A 16,850-nucleotide genomic window follows, 5' to 3' on the forward strand; every position below is an offset into this window, starting at 1 on the left:
CTAACAGAATGTTAGGGATAAAAAAGTCTCAAGAACATTGTAATGAAAATTTAGGGGTCAAAGAAGAACTCGAAGGATTCCAAGATCCAAATGGAACACGACGTATCTCTGCAGACGAACGACATTAAAAACGGCTGCGGCTGCAAACGTCCGGAAAAATTTGCAATCTCATAAATCGCGAGGGATCGACGTCGTAAATCCAGTCGTTTTCGAAATTCCATTCGAATCGGGAACAAACGGGTTAGGAAGATGATTTTATATCATCGGCAAAGGATAACGCGATTCGTCGACAACGACCGGGATTCAATTAAAGGACAATGAAAGATGCAGTTTACTGCCAACATCTCAGCACTCTTCGCGCCCCGTTTGCCGCCAACCCCTCTTATGGAACATTTTCCGAAACCCCATAGAGACACTCGGTCGCGGGGCCGTTTGATGCCAGATGCTGCCGTGGATATTGGATAAAAGTTCCTCGGTTCGCGGAGAAAATAATTTCACGAGGCTCGGCCAGGTCTGGCGCCGCCGGCTCGCGAACCCTCTTTCCGCTTTTCACCTACCCCCGTTGCAACCCCGGCGAACGCGTTTCCCCCGCTGTTACGCCGTGAAAGAAACTTACCATCGGCCCCTTTCGGATTTCCTCGACTTGTCGTGTTTCTCTGTAGACAAAACGGCCGACGACGCCACCTGGCACTTAACATATATGGAAAAGTCCCGTTCTCGCTGCGCGACGACGAAACTTCGCCGTTCTTTCTCTGTCTTTCGCGCCCGGGCCGATTAAGAGGCGGAGGTATTCGCGCCAAGCGGCGCCAAGTTTCCCTTTATCGGAATAAAGAACGGTGTCTGCCGTCGACGGACGGTTTCCGGCCAGGAAGTATCTTCGACGAGCTCGCGATACCGCGTGGTGATTACATCCACGATTGATCTTTCAATTTTTAAGACTTTGTACAAATTTGCAGAGAGATTATTAACGGAAGTTCGAAGAATCTCAAATCTCAAGAGACGACAGAAACGTGTTTAAAAATATTGAGAATCAGTATTCTACACATTAACTCTCACCAAAGACTCCATAATTGTAACCGAAGCAATTATAATTAAGCAATTATAATATACCATTCAAAATTTCTAAGTCATTCGAGAAGTTTGGAGAACATGGTTTCAAGGGAAACGCGTTTAAATTTTCGTAACGAATAATCTACGAAACAACGTTGGAGGTTTTAATCATTCCAGAGACCGTTTGCCCTAGGGCCATTAAACGCATTTTCTACGGCAAGATCATTGTGATTCAACTAATTTATAACTCCTTTTTCCGGTCCAACGTCGTGGATAGCTGCTTTAGCTCGGCTACGGAAATGCGAGAACAAATGTTCGTTTCCAGCAAGATCGTGGTCCTAAATATACAGCTAAAATAGCTCAGAAATTACTGTTATTATAATGCCTTTGTATGTATTCTCGAATCTACCTTGAGATCCAGACACGAACGTCAGTTATTAAGCATACAGAATGCAATTAGTTTTAATAGGAACGTAACTTGTTTTTGGCATAGTAAGACTTTATCCGTTTTGCGACTAGAAAATATCTAAAAGGGACGAGTTTAATTAAAATCCCACCGTTTCCATACCTTACGTTGCTTAAATATGGAACGAGAGAAATTGGGAAAATGAAACAAGAAGAGTTCTAAATGTACGTAAAAATATACAATATTTATCTACAGCAGGTGTCATCTATTGATCGATGCACGGTCTTGTCTAACAGACACGCAATTAAGAGGAACATAGACTAGAGGCTGAGCCTCTGGCATCTCATGGTACCCCTCATAACTATACATCTAAGCTCCAAGCTATTATGTATTTTGAGTTCAGAGCATGAGGTAAGCTAACTGCGCGAAGGTATGATTGGGACGAAGTTGGAGTCGGTGCTTACACGAAACTGAACTGTGTGTATGCGTACTGACGTTTCGTGTGTACAAGAATATTATAATAGCTGATCGCATACAGGGTATCCCTGGACTCTGGACTCTTCCCATCCTTCCAAATTACAGACTATAAACTCAGATAATTCTTCTGTGCTCTAAATATATTTGATTGGAAATTTTCTCTTGGATCTTCCATTTCGAACAGAGTCTATTTTTTATTAAGCAAATCGCCCCAGAGACAAGACCCAGACCTTTGCTAGCCAGCATCAGAATTTCATAGCAATTCAGGAAGTCTTAACACAAATAAGACTTTTCACCTTATGGACTTTCGCGGACGAATCTGATTGCCATACCGACCTGAAAATTCGGAGCTGATTTTAGCAGCCTCTTCTCATGAATGGCAGACAGTTGAGAAACTATTTATTGAATTAGCATTGATGGGCAGACGGCGTCTGTGACAATACTTTTGAATTTTTGATGAATCAATGAGAATCGAAACTAACCTAGCGAAGAAGTTCTATATTTATGATGATCTATGCAAAGCGGATCGCAGCCAACTTGTTAATATTAATCAGTTTTTAATTAGTAATTGCATTACCCAGCTGAGAGTGATACGATTATTAATTAAACGCTAAATAGTATTATCCAGGTCTCACCACGTGGAGGTTGCTGCGAATGGAGACCCGCCCTAACCGATTCCCAACCACCCTCCATTCTATCCAACAATCGTTGGTCGAAGAAGAAACAAACGAAAGTGAAATCAACGAAGGAAATAACCAACGAAAGAGTTTTCTGAGAAAGAATTTGCCTGTAAATTCTCATCAACAAAACAGAGAAATGGACGAAAATATTGCCTGCCTGATATAATGATTAATAGAGATAACGAAATTCCTGCCTAACTATAGATCTAAATTCGTTTACATACTACCTATCTAATCATCTAAGAAAATACATAGAAAATGTATTCTTCACATACTGTTACGTTCTACTTAACTATAAATCTAAATTATTAAAACATGAACTAAGCAATCTGAAACAAAATACATGAAATACCTTATTTTTTCTTCTATCTTCTATTTATCCCAAGATGATTTCCTGAAACACAAGCAAAGCAATATCAAACAAGATTGTAACAATTCTTAATTGTTACCTCTATAAACCTAAAACTTCCATAGGAATATGCTCTGTAACAGAAACTTGGAAAGATAGAAGGAAGCAATGTACCTTCGATCTTCTAGTTTGGTTGTACCAAGTAATTATTTCGTTTAAAAATGTGTGAAGCTATATTGTGGGATACGCGACGCGACGCGATGCTGAACCGTACATCAGATCTTCGGATCGAATCGGCACTGCCCTTGGTAGATTGATTTCTATTTCTAGCAATCGATCTATCATGGGCAGACGATTAGATCTTTCGGACAAACTGAACGGCCGACCACGTGTTTCAATCGATGAAACAGCGGTGATCGAAGCGAATAACGAGAGAACGAGTCGAGAGAAGCTACTTGTTAAATAATTACTTGGCAATATTGGGAGTCGCATACAATAGAGACTTAAAATTAACGTCGAAGCTCAAGTCTAGTCAAATTAAAACTAAAATTCGAACGATAGAAGGAAACAAAGTTCCTTGGATGTTCTGATTTAGTTGTACCAAGCAATTATTCGGTTAAAAAGAGGGACGAAGTTAATTTGAGGGACACGCGACGAGACGCGACGCGACGCTGAACCGTGCAGCGGATCCGAGGATCGAACCTACTGCCCTTGCTAACTTAGATCTCTATAGGATAACGGACGTTATCTGCGACTCCGAATCGAAGGTCTCCATTTCTCCAACGCAACCCGCCGGGAGCCCGAAGGACCCGACTCAAGTTGTCTGACAAAGAGAGAGTACCTGAAACAGTGTCGACTTCCGCTGGAAGGTATGCGTTTCCGCAGAATACGGAAACTCCACACCTTCCAGCAGAGTACCATTTTCCCTCGATCGAGCTACCAAAGGAAGGCGATTAGATCTTTCGGATCAGCCACACGGCCGATCACATGTTTCAATCGATGAAACAGCGGTGATCGAAGCTAGGAACGAGGGAACGAGCGAGAGAGTAGCTACTTATTGAATAATTGCTTGGTAGGACGCGGAGACACGTGTAATAAAGAAATCTTCGACGTTAATTTTAAAACTTACGACGAAGCTTAAATCCAATAGACTAAGAATTATATGCCCCTAGGTGGTTGTGACGTCTTCCCTCGATGTCCTTGCAATTGATCTGTAATAGATCTAACCTAAAACAAAAACACATACCTATATTAGTGTCATATTAAAGAAACTAAGCAATTAGTGGACTGATGTATGGAAGAATGTAGTAGATGAGAATCTATAAGCTGGAGAAGCTACGAAATTTAGAAATATTCGTACCTAAAGAAACGTTATCTTCCCAGATAACGATTCAACACATTTTATGCAACAAGTAGTTTCTCATTAGGTAAAATTCTATTATCACATATGTAGTTAAAACGTCGAAACAATTTCACTGATAACGTCAAAAAGAAAGTACCAAACAATTCAACAAAGTATCTCTATGAAATGTTACGAGAATTCGAGTAATGACACAAAACTGAAAATCGTATTCCCATCGATGTTATCAAAATTCACGAAATATTTTAGGAACATACATGAAAATGAACCAACACGGTAGTTCATTTCCATTTTTACTTGATGTCAAAAGTCGAAAAAGACGAAAGAAACATCCATAATAATAAATAGACAGACAAAATCCAATTGACACCGTACAATCATATAAAAGAAACAAACAAAAATAAATGAATGGAATGGACTTACTACTTGTTGACACATAGTTACACGCGGTATTTCAGCACTGGTCAGTAGTGGTCAGTAGTGGTCAGTACTGGTCAACAGTCCCCACGAGTCCCCACGAGTGGTCAGTCTTGGTCACTAGTGGTCACTAGTGGTCACTAGTGGCCAGTATTGGACCCCAGAGCTCGCCAGTAGTCAGTAGTGGTCAGTAGAAGTGGAGCGCAGACCTCCGACGTTCCGCCACGTCCGCCAGCCCAGAGGAGAAAGAGGGAGAGAGAGTTCGTCACCGGCAGTGAGCCTCAGGCAGAAGAGTTAAAGGGGTGGGGAAGACCGTCCTTGACGTGTTCACCAATCGACTAACAGTTAACCGTGCCTTTGACCGAAAAATGAATATTCTACTTAAAATGGTACTAAAAACAATTATTTATACAACCCACGCTATCGAGCATTATTTTAACCATTGCCTGATGTTAATTAATAATTATTGCAAACAATAGCTATGAAAATATGGACAAATTCGAGGAGACCGAAAGTTTCTTTGAATTTCTGTCGAGAACCAAGGTCGTACATCATGCATTCATTTCTTCGATCTTCAGTCCTTTATACGATACTTTCTTTTGTATAAGTTTCCATCTTTCATTTCTTATCAGTAAATGAACATGCATCAGTAAAATCGCAAAACGATATGTTGCAACGCCCAACAAAACACACATTAATGCACACGAAGAGAAGTTGTGTATTCTGGGAACCCCAGAGAAACGGGCCGAAGAAATACATTAGGTGAAAGGTCTACTCGTATACCTCGTCTGTGACGCAAGTTCGGTCGAAGATACCTTTAATTGTCTATTGCCCTAATCGGTAACCGTAATCGCCTTAACCAACCGTAGAGAAATTCGGATCCTGTCCCGCCGGGCAACGACAAACCGCTACTACGCGAAATTTTCGCCCCCCGCGACACGTCCCTTTCGAAAGACAGACACAGAGAAAGAGAGATGTTTAAACGTGTTGGTGCATACACGTACCTGGCACGCGTTAGAAATGTAATTAATACTTACTGTTAGGCACGTACAGGGCCACGGTACTTCTATTGGCACTGCTACACCATTAGTATCCGCATTGGGTATGGCGGTCTCACACCACTACTTCGACCGTGTTCCCAGCCACGCTCATGAACGTCGAAGTTACGCTTGCCCGGTGCCGTATTCACCGTGTAAATACGACGTTAGGATCCTACGTTATGACTTTCGAGTTCCGAAAATTAAGCGGAGAATCGAGACTGCGAAACTAGTTCTGGGACCGCGGGACCACGTTTCAGAGAGCGGCTGATGTTGCGGATATTAAGAGTTGATCAAACGGTGTTCCAGTTGCCTGTCGTCGGGAACTTCAACAGCAAACTAAGAAGCGTCACTTTGTCGCGGTTGGTTTAGCGTTTATTATTTATTAATCGTAGTTTACACCGCGGACAAATTATATTCAATTTTATATTCGTACGTCGGCGACACTGCCTAACAATTTCATCCAGCAGTGTTAACTTCATTGTTTTCGCGTTCAAAGTGGGAGCTTCGTGTTACGATATACCCTGTGTTTCTGTCGATACGAGTTAACAATAGGCCAGAGGCAAGACCAAGGATCGAACTATAGATCCTCCGAGCAGACTTTGACTGGTCGTCGTATAGAACACGGTTCTCGTAGCTCGTCTCCGCGTCGCGACAGAAGCACCGGGTAATCGAATCTTCGGGGAACTAGGAGACTACATTTCCAAAAGCGACCTCCCCTCGGTGTACTCTATTCGAAACTCCACTCCGCTATTTACTCAATACAATCGTCTTCTCATTGATAAGCCGACGAGCGACCCCGTTCAGCGGATTCAAGAGCAACGGAGAAGGAGGGAAGATCAGGATCCGGAGGGGGTGGAACGGAGTTACGTGTCCTCTGTTGGGCGCGAAATCGTCCGGGCGTGAAATGCAAGGGTTGGGCGGAAGTTGCGGGCGCAAGTCCGTGGAACCGAGGGCTCGTCGCGCTTCTCATTGAGCCAGCCACCTTGCGTAGCCTCCCTGTCCTTCGTTGGCATTTAATTAATTTCGCCGACATTAAAAGCGGCAGGAGCCCTGAATTGCGTCGACGGTCAAAGTTTCGTTCCCTTTCTTCCGATCAGATGATTCTCGAATATCGTTTGCCCGCCTCTGCGCCGCCCCGGTACTTGTTGATTTAATTGTTTCACCTTCTCGATTAATTGTCTTGCCGTCGCTATCTCCTTTTCTGTTTTTATACGCGTCGATTCGATCGTTCTCGCTGGCCTGGCTATTTCCTCAATTTACGCGTTCGATTGTTCGCCTCTTAATCGGCGTCTCTTTATTCGTTTCAACTCCTTGCTTTCGATACCCTTCCCCGTTGTTATGGACTTGTTTCTGTATTTTCGTTCCATTTGTTTGTGATTGCAAATATAAGTACTACTCTACTATTGTCTAAAATAATCATTTTGGTCCAGCAGTGAATGTATTATATAAATACAATGATAGCAAGTGGCTGATCCTGCGCGATACCGATGGTCCGACCAAACTGACGCGCGACTACTGTCTGACCGTTTGGTGCCTAACTACTGTCTGGCCAGCGGAGGCCACAACTTCTCTCCGGCCATCAAGTCCGCAACTACTGACGCATAATCCAGTACGGTTGACCGATTTTCACTGCCTCAACTGTCGCACGATTGGCTGGCGGCGGCGTAACCTTCGAATTAGGCTATTGTTACGCCGACCGTCCGGGGAATTAATTAATACGCGAGTCATCGATGACCGTTTGATTACTGGCTAACGCACACCGCCTCCATTATCCAGCGCGCGATCATCTCCGCAGAGGACTCGCAAACTCGCGTCCGACTGGCCCGCGTTGCGGCGTCGTTAACGATGTGGAGCGATTCGACAAATGTTTGCGCGACAGGGTAACGGGACGTTCTATAGGAGTCGGTGTTTGAAAGGACTACCGAAATTGCGGAGAATTACCGCGCGGTTACGGTCGCCAGTCCCGCTCAGATTTGTATGAAATCTGTTGGAAATTGGCTGACGAGCCTCGGGTACGATTAGCGCGATGTTGCTCCGTTTGGGAATTCGATCGTAGCGTTTGTTCGCGCTCAACCGCGGCACTTAACCTTTTGCGGATCGCGACATTTTTTATATTTCATTCTGTCTTGATTGAAATTTGAAGATCGAATTGTAGAGTTAAGGAAAATTTGTTTATTTTGTCTGAATTGTTAATTATCGTGCTGTTATTCTAAACGCCTGGTTTATGTATGTGGCGTCGCCTCTCATGCTCGCCACCAGAGGGGTCGCGCTCTCACAAGCGCTCGACCGACTCTTCGGTTGCTATTACTGATGAGTACACTAGCAAGCCTGGACTTGAACACTCCTTTCCTTTTCTGTTCTCCTGCGAATTTCCCGAGTTCCTACCGCCGCAAAGCAGCGCCACATGTATACTCATAAACATGTTTTAACCTCGTTGTTCCTCAATCTTCGGTGCATTGACAATTAATTATAGAACATAATAGGGAAAGGAAAATTGTTGATAAATATTAGATATAGAAAATTTTGCAAATATAAAAGTATAAAATAGTTGAAGTGTTGAGAAAATATCGAAGCGAACTAATAAACAAATCGATAAATTATCTTAGCAGTTAATATAGAATGTCGCTCAGCATCATTTTTCTAGTCGCCCGGAGGTTGTAATCGCCGTGATTATCGCGGGGTTTTTGAAGTCTAAGGAGCATCTATGTTCATTAAGGAGACGGGTGAAAAGAATCGGAGGGAAATTCGCGCGAAGAAAAGGGAACGATGTATACACGTGTAATTCTTAGATACAGCGGCGTTAGAGCCGGGGTTGTTCATTAATCAAGCAGAGATAAACAGCGGCCATTGGCTACCCGGGGCATCGAACTATATATCTGGCTTGAACAATGACAAAAGAATTTAATTTCATCGCCCGTGATAAAAGGAAGCAACCGCCGTGTTATTTACTCGCCGACGGAAATGGCGCGGCAAGTAGCGATACGTTATCCTTAAATGCGGCGAATTTGTTCTTTCATAGTCCGGAATCTATTTTACCCCCCCAGCGTCGTAACGATACACCATTGGCGAATATACAACTCCGATAACGTCTAGTTAAATCACGTTAAACTCCTTGCGTCTCCGGATCAATGTTCCTTTGCGTATATTCTTCTCGCGATAAAAATGCAATCGATACCAAAAACTATATTTTTAACGAGCCTCGGTGGAAACTGTGGCGCGATAAATTATACTCTGTTGTTGGGAGTAAAAAAATAGCAGGATAATGGGATCAATAAATATAGGTCTCGCGAATATATGCATCGTCGACGAAAACTGAACCGATAGCAAGGCGCCGGGACAATTACCGACAAAGCCATCGCAATTTCAATATCATAAATGACGGTTTCAACAGCGGGGAAGGACGAATATTTCTGCGAATATCACTCCTGAAATTGAGTGACATTTTTCCTCGGATTTTCCTGAACAGGATATTAGAACTCTGACCTCGTTACATTCGACCCTGATCATTCGTCGAACTGCGTTTTTAATCGAACGATTTTTTCTTTTCTTTCTTGCTCGAAAAACTTCAATCTAGTTTGAATGTTCAGCAACACATGCATCGTACATGATGCTATAACGTCGAGTGAGAAGATAAATATCGCGGAAACATTTTTAAACGTATTAATATCCGAACGATCAACGTATCGCTAATTGTATTTCAGGATATTCGAGAATAGTTTAGTTAACTGCTACGCTTCGTTCAAAGTAATGTCCTTTTTCGGTTTCGATCACAGTCGAGAATGGAACTTTCGACGGTTTCGCGCGAATTTCCCAATAAAACACAGGAATTACTTTATGCTCGCACGAATTAATTCATGCAAACGACTAATTCGAGTGTCCGAAACAGATTGATCGGCCGAAAGGTCGTTCGGGCATATACAGGTAAATTGGTTGCTGATTTTCGTCGGATATCCGATTTAACCAGTCTACCGTGCAGGGAGAACCGAAATTTTCTGAAAATAATGAGCTCGATTAAAACCCGTTCTCCGATGACAAACTATCTCCCAAATAATCACACGGCCGTTCGAAAGAAATGATCAAATTCATCCTGGCAATTATCGACACGTGTTGGTCAATTTTAACAAGTTTTCAGATCGGAACAAACGCGTCAGAAATGCATACCGTAAAATTCTCAAATTTTGTATACTTGAAATCTTAAAATGACTGCAGATATGGTGTTTATAGATAGATGGAGTTGATAGCTGTTTTTATAAAAAATCAAACTGCGATACTTAATTGCCGGTATATTTTAAAAATACAGGGACGAACTTGAATCGAAGGACATAATTCTTTTCTTTGAAGTGGAAACTGGAATAAAACGATACGTACGATTTACTGCCGCCTTTTTGCGGGCATTGTACGTGTATCCGTGCTCGCCAAGAATTCGTAGAACATTCGGTATCAGCGTGGAAGAGAGAGAAACATAGCGCGGGAGTGGCAATAATTCTCTTCGCGACGATATTTCAATAACGCCGTATAAAGTATCGCCGTCCACCGATATAAGCCCGATATTCAATGGGTACCTATCAGTTTTCCGTCGTGCACGGCATTAAATCTGCATCCGATGAAACCGATTCCCTCTTGAAAATCGGCCCGACGGAAGAAAAAGGATCTGCCATCGACAACGACGCGTCTCCAACATTCGTGTCTGTCGATGATCCGAAAGGAAGAGGAATGTTTCCGTCTGTCCGTCTCCGGGGGAAAAAGGACGTCGCGATGGTAATCGAAAAAATGTGGTAATTTCCATTGGCGAGACGCTGCCTCGGAGAAGCTTTCAACGCGGCTACCAGAGTTTCCGCGCAATTGACGATATCGTGGACTCTCCTGTAGCATCCCAGTTGTGAAGCACGGAAGCAAGAGAAATGGAAGACGGTTCCAGGAGCTTGCTAAGTGTCTTACATTGAGGTCGATGCCGAATATTTTGGCCCATCAGGGCCGCTCTTCCCACTCTGACTCTCGCCATAAACTATTTCCTCTCTGCGAAGTTTCGTAAGTGGTGACGTAATAAAATTGGCCACATCAAAGTTAACTCAAGTCAAATAAATTTGTATATGTAAAGAAGGGTGTTAAAAGGGGTCATTTTTGATTCAATTCTTTGGAAACATCCTCATCCAAAGTTAGCAATTATATAATTTTGAAACTCATCAGTAAGGCTTCCTAGCAGGCCCTGCCTTACAATTAGATGACTGGGATATTGGGAAGTCGGTCGAGCGCTTGTGAGAGCGCGACCCCTCTGGTGGCGAGCACAAGAGGCCACAATTTAAAGAAAAGAAGTTACCAAAAAACTCTAAATCAACAAGTACGCTGAAACATCGTCAAAGACATATCCAAGTTTCAATCTGAACAGTGTCATACCGTTTAAACGTGCACCTATCGTAATTAATCGGTAGCATCGATTGTCAAAATAAACGAACAGAAAAACATCGCCGTATTTACGGATGAAGCGGATCGGAAACGAATTACCGCGGCGGAATTGAGAAATGATCTCAAAGGAGCGCAATATCCGGTCGTGCGGGAAATAAAAAGCTCTCGCGTGGATGGAAATTCTAGGCGACAACGCAATCTCGCGAGGTCTTTACGAAAATATTACATCCCGGCGCAAAAAGTAGTCGGTCTTCCTAACCGCGTTACGTCCAAGCGATTTCACGACCGTGCGCGGTGACGGAAAATTGACACGCGCCGCGGCGCATCGTCCGGGAAGTTCATTTTCCAACGGCGCGGTTAAACGCGAAAAGCGGCGAAGTTTGATGAAAAGCGGCGAAACGCGGGAGGGGGCGTTTCGCGGGGCTTTGTATGCAAATTTTGAACGGAGACGCGGCCGCCGTTAACGCGCTGCGTGATGATAGAATATGCGGGGCATAATATATACATGTATAAGACAATAATAGGGCCGGCCACCGGGAGGCTTGTTCCCGAAAGTTTAACCGTTTCGGACCGTCCGGTAACAAGTTCATGAATAACCGAGCGCATCGCTAGCACGGTTTACATCGTGACGCGCTAATGACGCGATGCCCCTCGTTCCACGAACTAATGCTCCATTCGGATTAATTTTCTCCGTCCCTGGAAAGTGTGGATTCCATTGGCGTCTTGCTACCGTGGACAAAACACCATCCAAAGTCACTCTTCCCACTCTCGTACGGTATTAAAAATAAAAATAAAAATTGCTCTGCCTTCTTCGACGGATCTATCACTCTATCACGCGATCCCACGTCTCATTTTGCCACCCACGCATTTGTCTATCTCCATCTTTCCCCTCTCGTTTCGTTCTATATTGCTCATCTTCTCTATTTTCCCCTTTTCCTTCGGATACCTAGGGACACCTGGTGTCCTCATTTCCTTGTGTACATTGTTACGATTCCCCTCCATTTTCTTTATCCTCTTCTTGTACATCCTCATTTCTGTGCTCTAACTCTATCATCGCGTCTTGCCTTACCCTTCTTCTTCTTTCAGCTTCTATCGCCAATATACCTCTTTGCTCGTAAAACTTTTCATCTCCTCTTCCCGTTCCGACTAGTCTCCCGTCTGCTCTCGCTTTTTCTTGCTAAAACGCTTCCTTCCTCTTTTCTCGGTACTTCCTCCAATGTCTTTCTACCTATTTCCGTTCTTGGTTTTCATCTCGTCGTATCTCTCGTGAAAACATTCTACTTCCTTTAATCCCCAAATGTCTGCACCGTATTCAAGTACACTCGAATCGACAGTTGATTTGCAACGAATTGGAAATTTTAATAATTTTGTTAACTTTAAAATATCGTAATGCACACATATGAGTTACCGTCAGGACCAAAAGGGAATAAATGTTCGCATAATGCACGTTGCAATCCTTTTCCAACGCCGAGAGAGAAAATGTAGCGTATCAAGGAACAAAGAAGGACAATAACGAAGGTAAGAGGGCGATCACTTCGATTTTAAAACAATTAGCTCGACAGCAGAAGGGGAAACGAGATAGAACAGAAGAGGAAAAGTGGAGGCGTGCAACGAGAGCGAGCTTTGTGTGCAGGAGGATAAGAAGGCATTGCCCATTGAAATGCAGCGTGCTCGCCTGCAATCAGGCTGGTACAGGCCCCTAACTAGCTATGGATTCGACGAGAGGAAAGGATACGAACGTGCATCGAAATGAATCAGTGTACCATTAATACACGTGGCAATACCTTATCTTGTTTCAACTACAAAGTATAGACAAAAACTTTACATTGAACTATGTGTCATAGCACACGAAACAAATAACAATGATTGCAATTTTAGTTCCCTTCCTAAACCCTTGTTAAAAACTACTACTTTACGCACTCATATATCATGGGGAAAATAATTTTTAAAAACCATTTTATTTTTTGTATCTTCTTATTTAAAAAAAAAGGAACAAAGTTAATAACAAATTTAAATGATTATAATAAACTACTTACCTCCTTGTGATGACAATTGATATACTGACATTTAATGTCATTTGACAAATTATATTGTGGCGGCCAAGGCACCACATACGCCTTAGCCGTTCGAAGCCGCTACAATGTATGGTTGCACACGAGACGATGGTTGCACACGAGACGACCAGAGCCGCGTGAGCCGAAAAGCCGTTGTCGTCGTCTCTGACCGTCTTTTGTTTTTGGAGGCCTCTTGGTACGGTGGCGATGATCGTACCAGAGAGTCGAGCGTAACCCGCACCACGAGTCACGTCGTTGTACGACAGCAACAATAAAATTGTGCGGAACGGAACAGAGCGGAGTCATTATCTTCCCGATCCCACATTGGTGACCCCGACGTGATCTCGCCGCGCAAGTAAAGTTTTTTTTAAGAAAATTTGGACATTTTTTGTATACGGACAATATTAGTTAGTGTAGAGAAATAAGTGTATAGTGTTAAGGACATAAGAAAAGGACACGGTCTGACAAATAGTAAGCGCGGTGTGTGTGTGCGGTGAAACTATTTTTTTTTGTGACTAAGACTGGTAAAATGACTGACCCTAACGTTAACGCAGGGACATCCGCGAGTGTGCCGTTGGCAGTTGATCGCGTCGCTGTACGAATACCCGAGTTTTGTCCGGGAGACCCGGAGATGTGGTTTTCGATGGTAGAGAGAAGTTTTGAGGTATCCAATGTAACGTCGGAGACCACGAAATTCGGGTACATTCTCGGCGCGTTAAGTGCGCGACACGCCGCGGAAGTAAGAGACATTATCATGAATCCCCCGGCCGCGGATCCGTACACGACGCTAAAAAATGAGTTCATTCGCCGGCTTAGTGCGTCGCAGGAACAGAAAACGCGGCGGTTATTGGAACACGAGGAAATCGGGGACAGAAAACCGTCTCAATTTCTTCGTCACCTGCGCGGATTGGCCGGTACGGCTTTTTCGGACGGTGTATTGCGGACGCTTTGGATGGGCCGACTACCTGCTAATATGCAGGTGATTTTAGCCACGCAGCGGGACACCCCGCTGGATAAGGTGGCAGAGTTGGCAGACGCTGTTGCGGATACGATGACACAGCGGGTACACGTCACGGAGGCCGCGATTACGGGCGTATCTGCATCCTGCCAAATACCCCCGCCGGGCCCGAGCATCGAGGCCATGTTAAACATTAAGATGTCACAATTGGCTCTTTCCTTGAGGCAGGAAATTTCTGCCATCCGTGAATCCTTGGTGGACCAGGGGCAATCTTCCCGTCGCAGGTGGACCCACCGAAATCATCCAAACTCGCGCTACCGCAGACGATCTCTATCGCGATCGCGAGAGCGGCCCGCGGGAGGACAAATGGACCATCAAGGGAAATGCTGGTACCATTGGCGGTTCGGTCCGGCCGCGCAGAGGTGCGTTGCACCGTGCAATTGGAACGCCACGGATCAGGGAAACGACCTGGGGAGTCGTTGATGGCGGCCAGCGACACAAATCCAGCATCACGCCGCCTCTTCATCTTAGACAACAGCTCGAAGACGGAATTTTTAGTGGATACCGGGGCCGATTTGTGCGTTTTTCCGCGCCGCCTGCTAGGCGGATTGCGAGAAAGATCGGAGTACCAGCTGGCGGCGGCGAATGGGAGTGTAATTAACACCTACGGGACAGTGTCGTTAAACCTGCACCTCGGCCTACGACGGGATTTCGTGTGGCGATTCGTGGTTGCGGATGTTACAAAACCCATAATCGGGGTAGACTTTCTCGATCACTTCGATCTTATGGTGGACATCCGCAATCGTCGCCTCGTCGATCGGACCACGTCGTTAACGGTCCGCGGAACACGAGCCGAGGATGAAACGCCGTCGGTGAAGACAGTAGCAGGGACTACCGTTTACCACCAGCTCCTGATGCAGATGCCGGAACTTACACGGCCTAGCGGCACCCCGATGAGGACTACGCACCAAACGGTGCATTACATCGAGACAACCCCTGGACCACCCGTTTCCAGCAAGCCGCGGCGGCTTGCACCGGACCGGCTCAGGGCTGCCCAGAAGGAGTTCGACGCGATGGTGAAGATGGGCATCGCTTGTCCTTCGAAGAGCGCGTGGTCAGCACCCCTTCATATGGTTCCGAAGAAGGGCGAAGAAGCTTGGAGGCCTTGCGGTGACTATAGAGCGTTAAACGCACGGACAATTCCCGACCGATACCCCGTGCGTCACATTGAGGATTTTGCGCAACAACTGAGTGGCAAAAAGGTATTTTCCACAATAGATCTCGTCCGAGCTTATAATCAGATTCCGGTTGCATCGGAAGACGTCGGAAAAACGGCCATTACAACGCCGTTCGGGCTTTTTGAATTCCCGTACATGTCGTTCGGGTTACGAAATGCCGCGCAAACATTTCAGCGCTTTATCGACGAAATTTTACGCGGTTTCGATTTTTGTTACGCGTATATAGACGACATTTTGGTCGCCTCAGAATCCCAAGCCGATCACCTGCGCCATTTAGAATTATTATTTAAACGATTAAAAGATTATGGCATTGTTGTTAATCCGAATAAATGCACGTTCGGACAGGAAGAAGTTAAATTTCTAGGCTATCGGGTAAATGAAAGCGGCACTCAACCTTTGCCCGGCAAGGTACAAGCCATAAAGTCATTTCCCCTTCCGAAAAACGCGAAGGATTTGAGGCAGTACTTGGGAATGCTTAATTTTTACCGCCGTTTTATCCCAGATGCCGCTCGCTTTCAAGCACCCTTGAACGACCTTCTAGCCGGCAATTTAAAGGGCAAGACCTCGATAGCCTGGACTTCGGAAGCGCGTCAGGCTTTCGAAAATACCAAAAATGGTTTAGCAAACGCAACCCTGCTTTCTCATCCTGCGGTCAACGCTCCATTGTCGGTTACCTGCGATGCTTCTGATTACACCGTAGGAGCTGTTTTACATCAGTGCGTCGGCAACGAACGACAACCATTAGCATTCTTTTCTAAGAAATTAGGATCTCCCGAAAAGAAGTATTCAGCTTACGACCGGGAACTACTTTCTATCTATTTAGCAATAAAACATTTCAAACATATGCTCGAAGGCAGACATTTCACGATTTTTACAGACCATAAACCCATAACTTTCGCTTTCAAACAGAAATTAGATAAATGCTCTCCTCGACAATTCCGATACCTAGATTACATTGCGCAATTCTCTACAGATATTCAACATATTTCCGGTAAAGACAACGTCGTTGCCGATGCACTGTCCAGAGTGGAAACGGTTAACCACTCGATTAATTTCGAAGAATTGGCAAAATCGCAAGCCCAGGATGAGGAGTTGCAGCGGTTGTTGAATAGCGAATCTAGCCTGCAATTACGCAAAGTCTCGTTGCCTGGCACGTCTTCCGAAATTTTTTGCGATATTTCGACTAAGAATGTAAGACCTTATGTCACCCCTCCTTTCCGACGTGCAGTTTTTAATATGTTACATGTATTATCACATCCAGGTATTAACGCGACGATCAAGCTCATAACGCAACGTTATGTTTGGCCGTCGATTAAAAGAGATGTTCGCACGTGGACACGTTGCTGTATACCGTGCCAAAGATCAAAAATTTCCCGTCATGTGACTGCACCATTGGCTACATTTGTTAAACCTTCTGC

This window comes from Colletes gigas, unplaced genomic scaffold (genome assembly GCF_013123115.1).
Source record: "Colletes gigas isolate AHSC1104 unplaced genomic scaffold, ASM1312311v1 Colletes_gigas_Sc00005, whole genome shotgun sequence".
Lineage (NCBI taxonomy): Eukaryota > Metazoa > Arthropoda > Insecta > Hymenoptera > Colletidae > Colletes > Colletes gigas.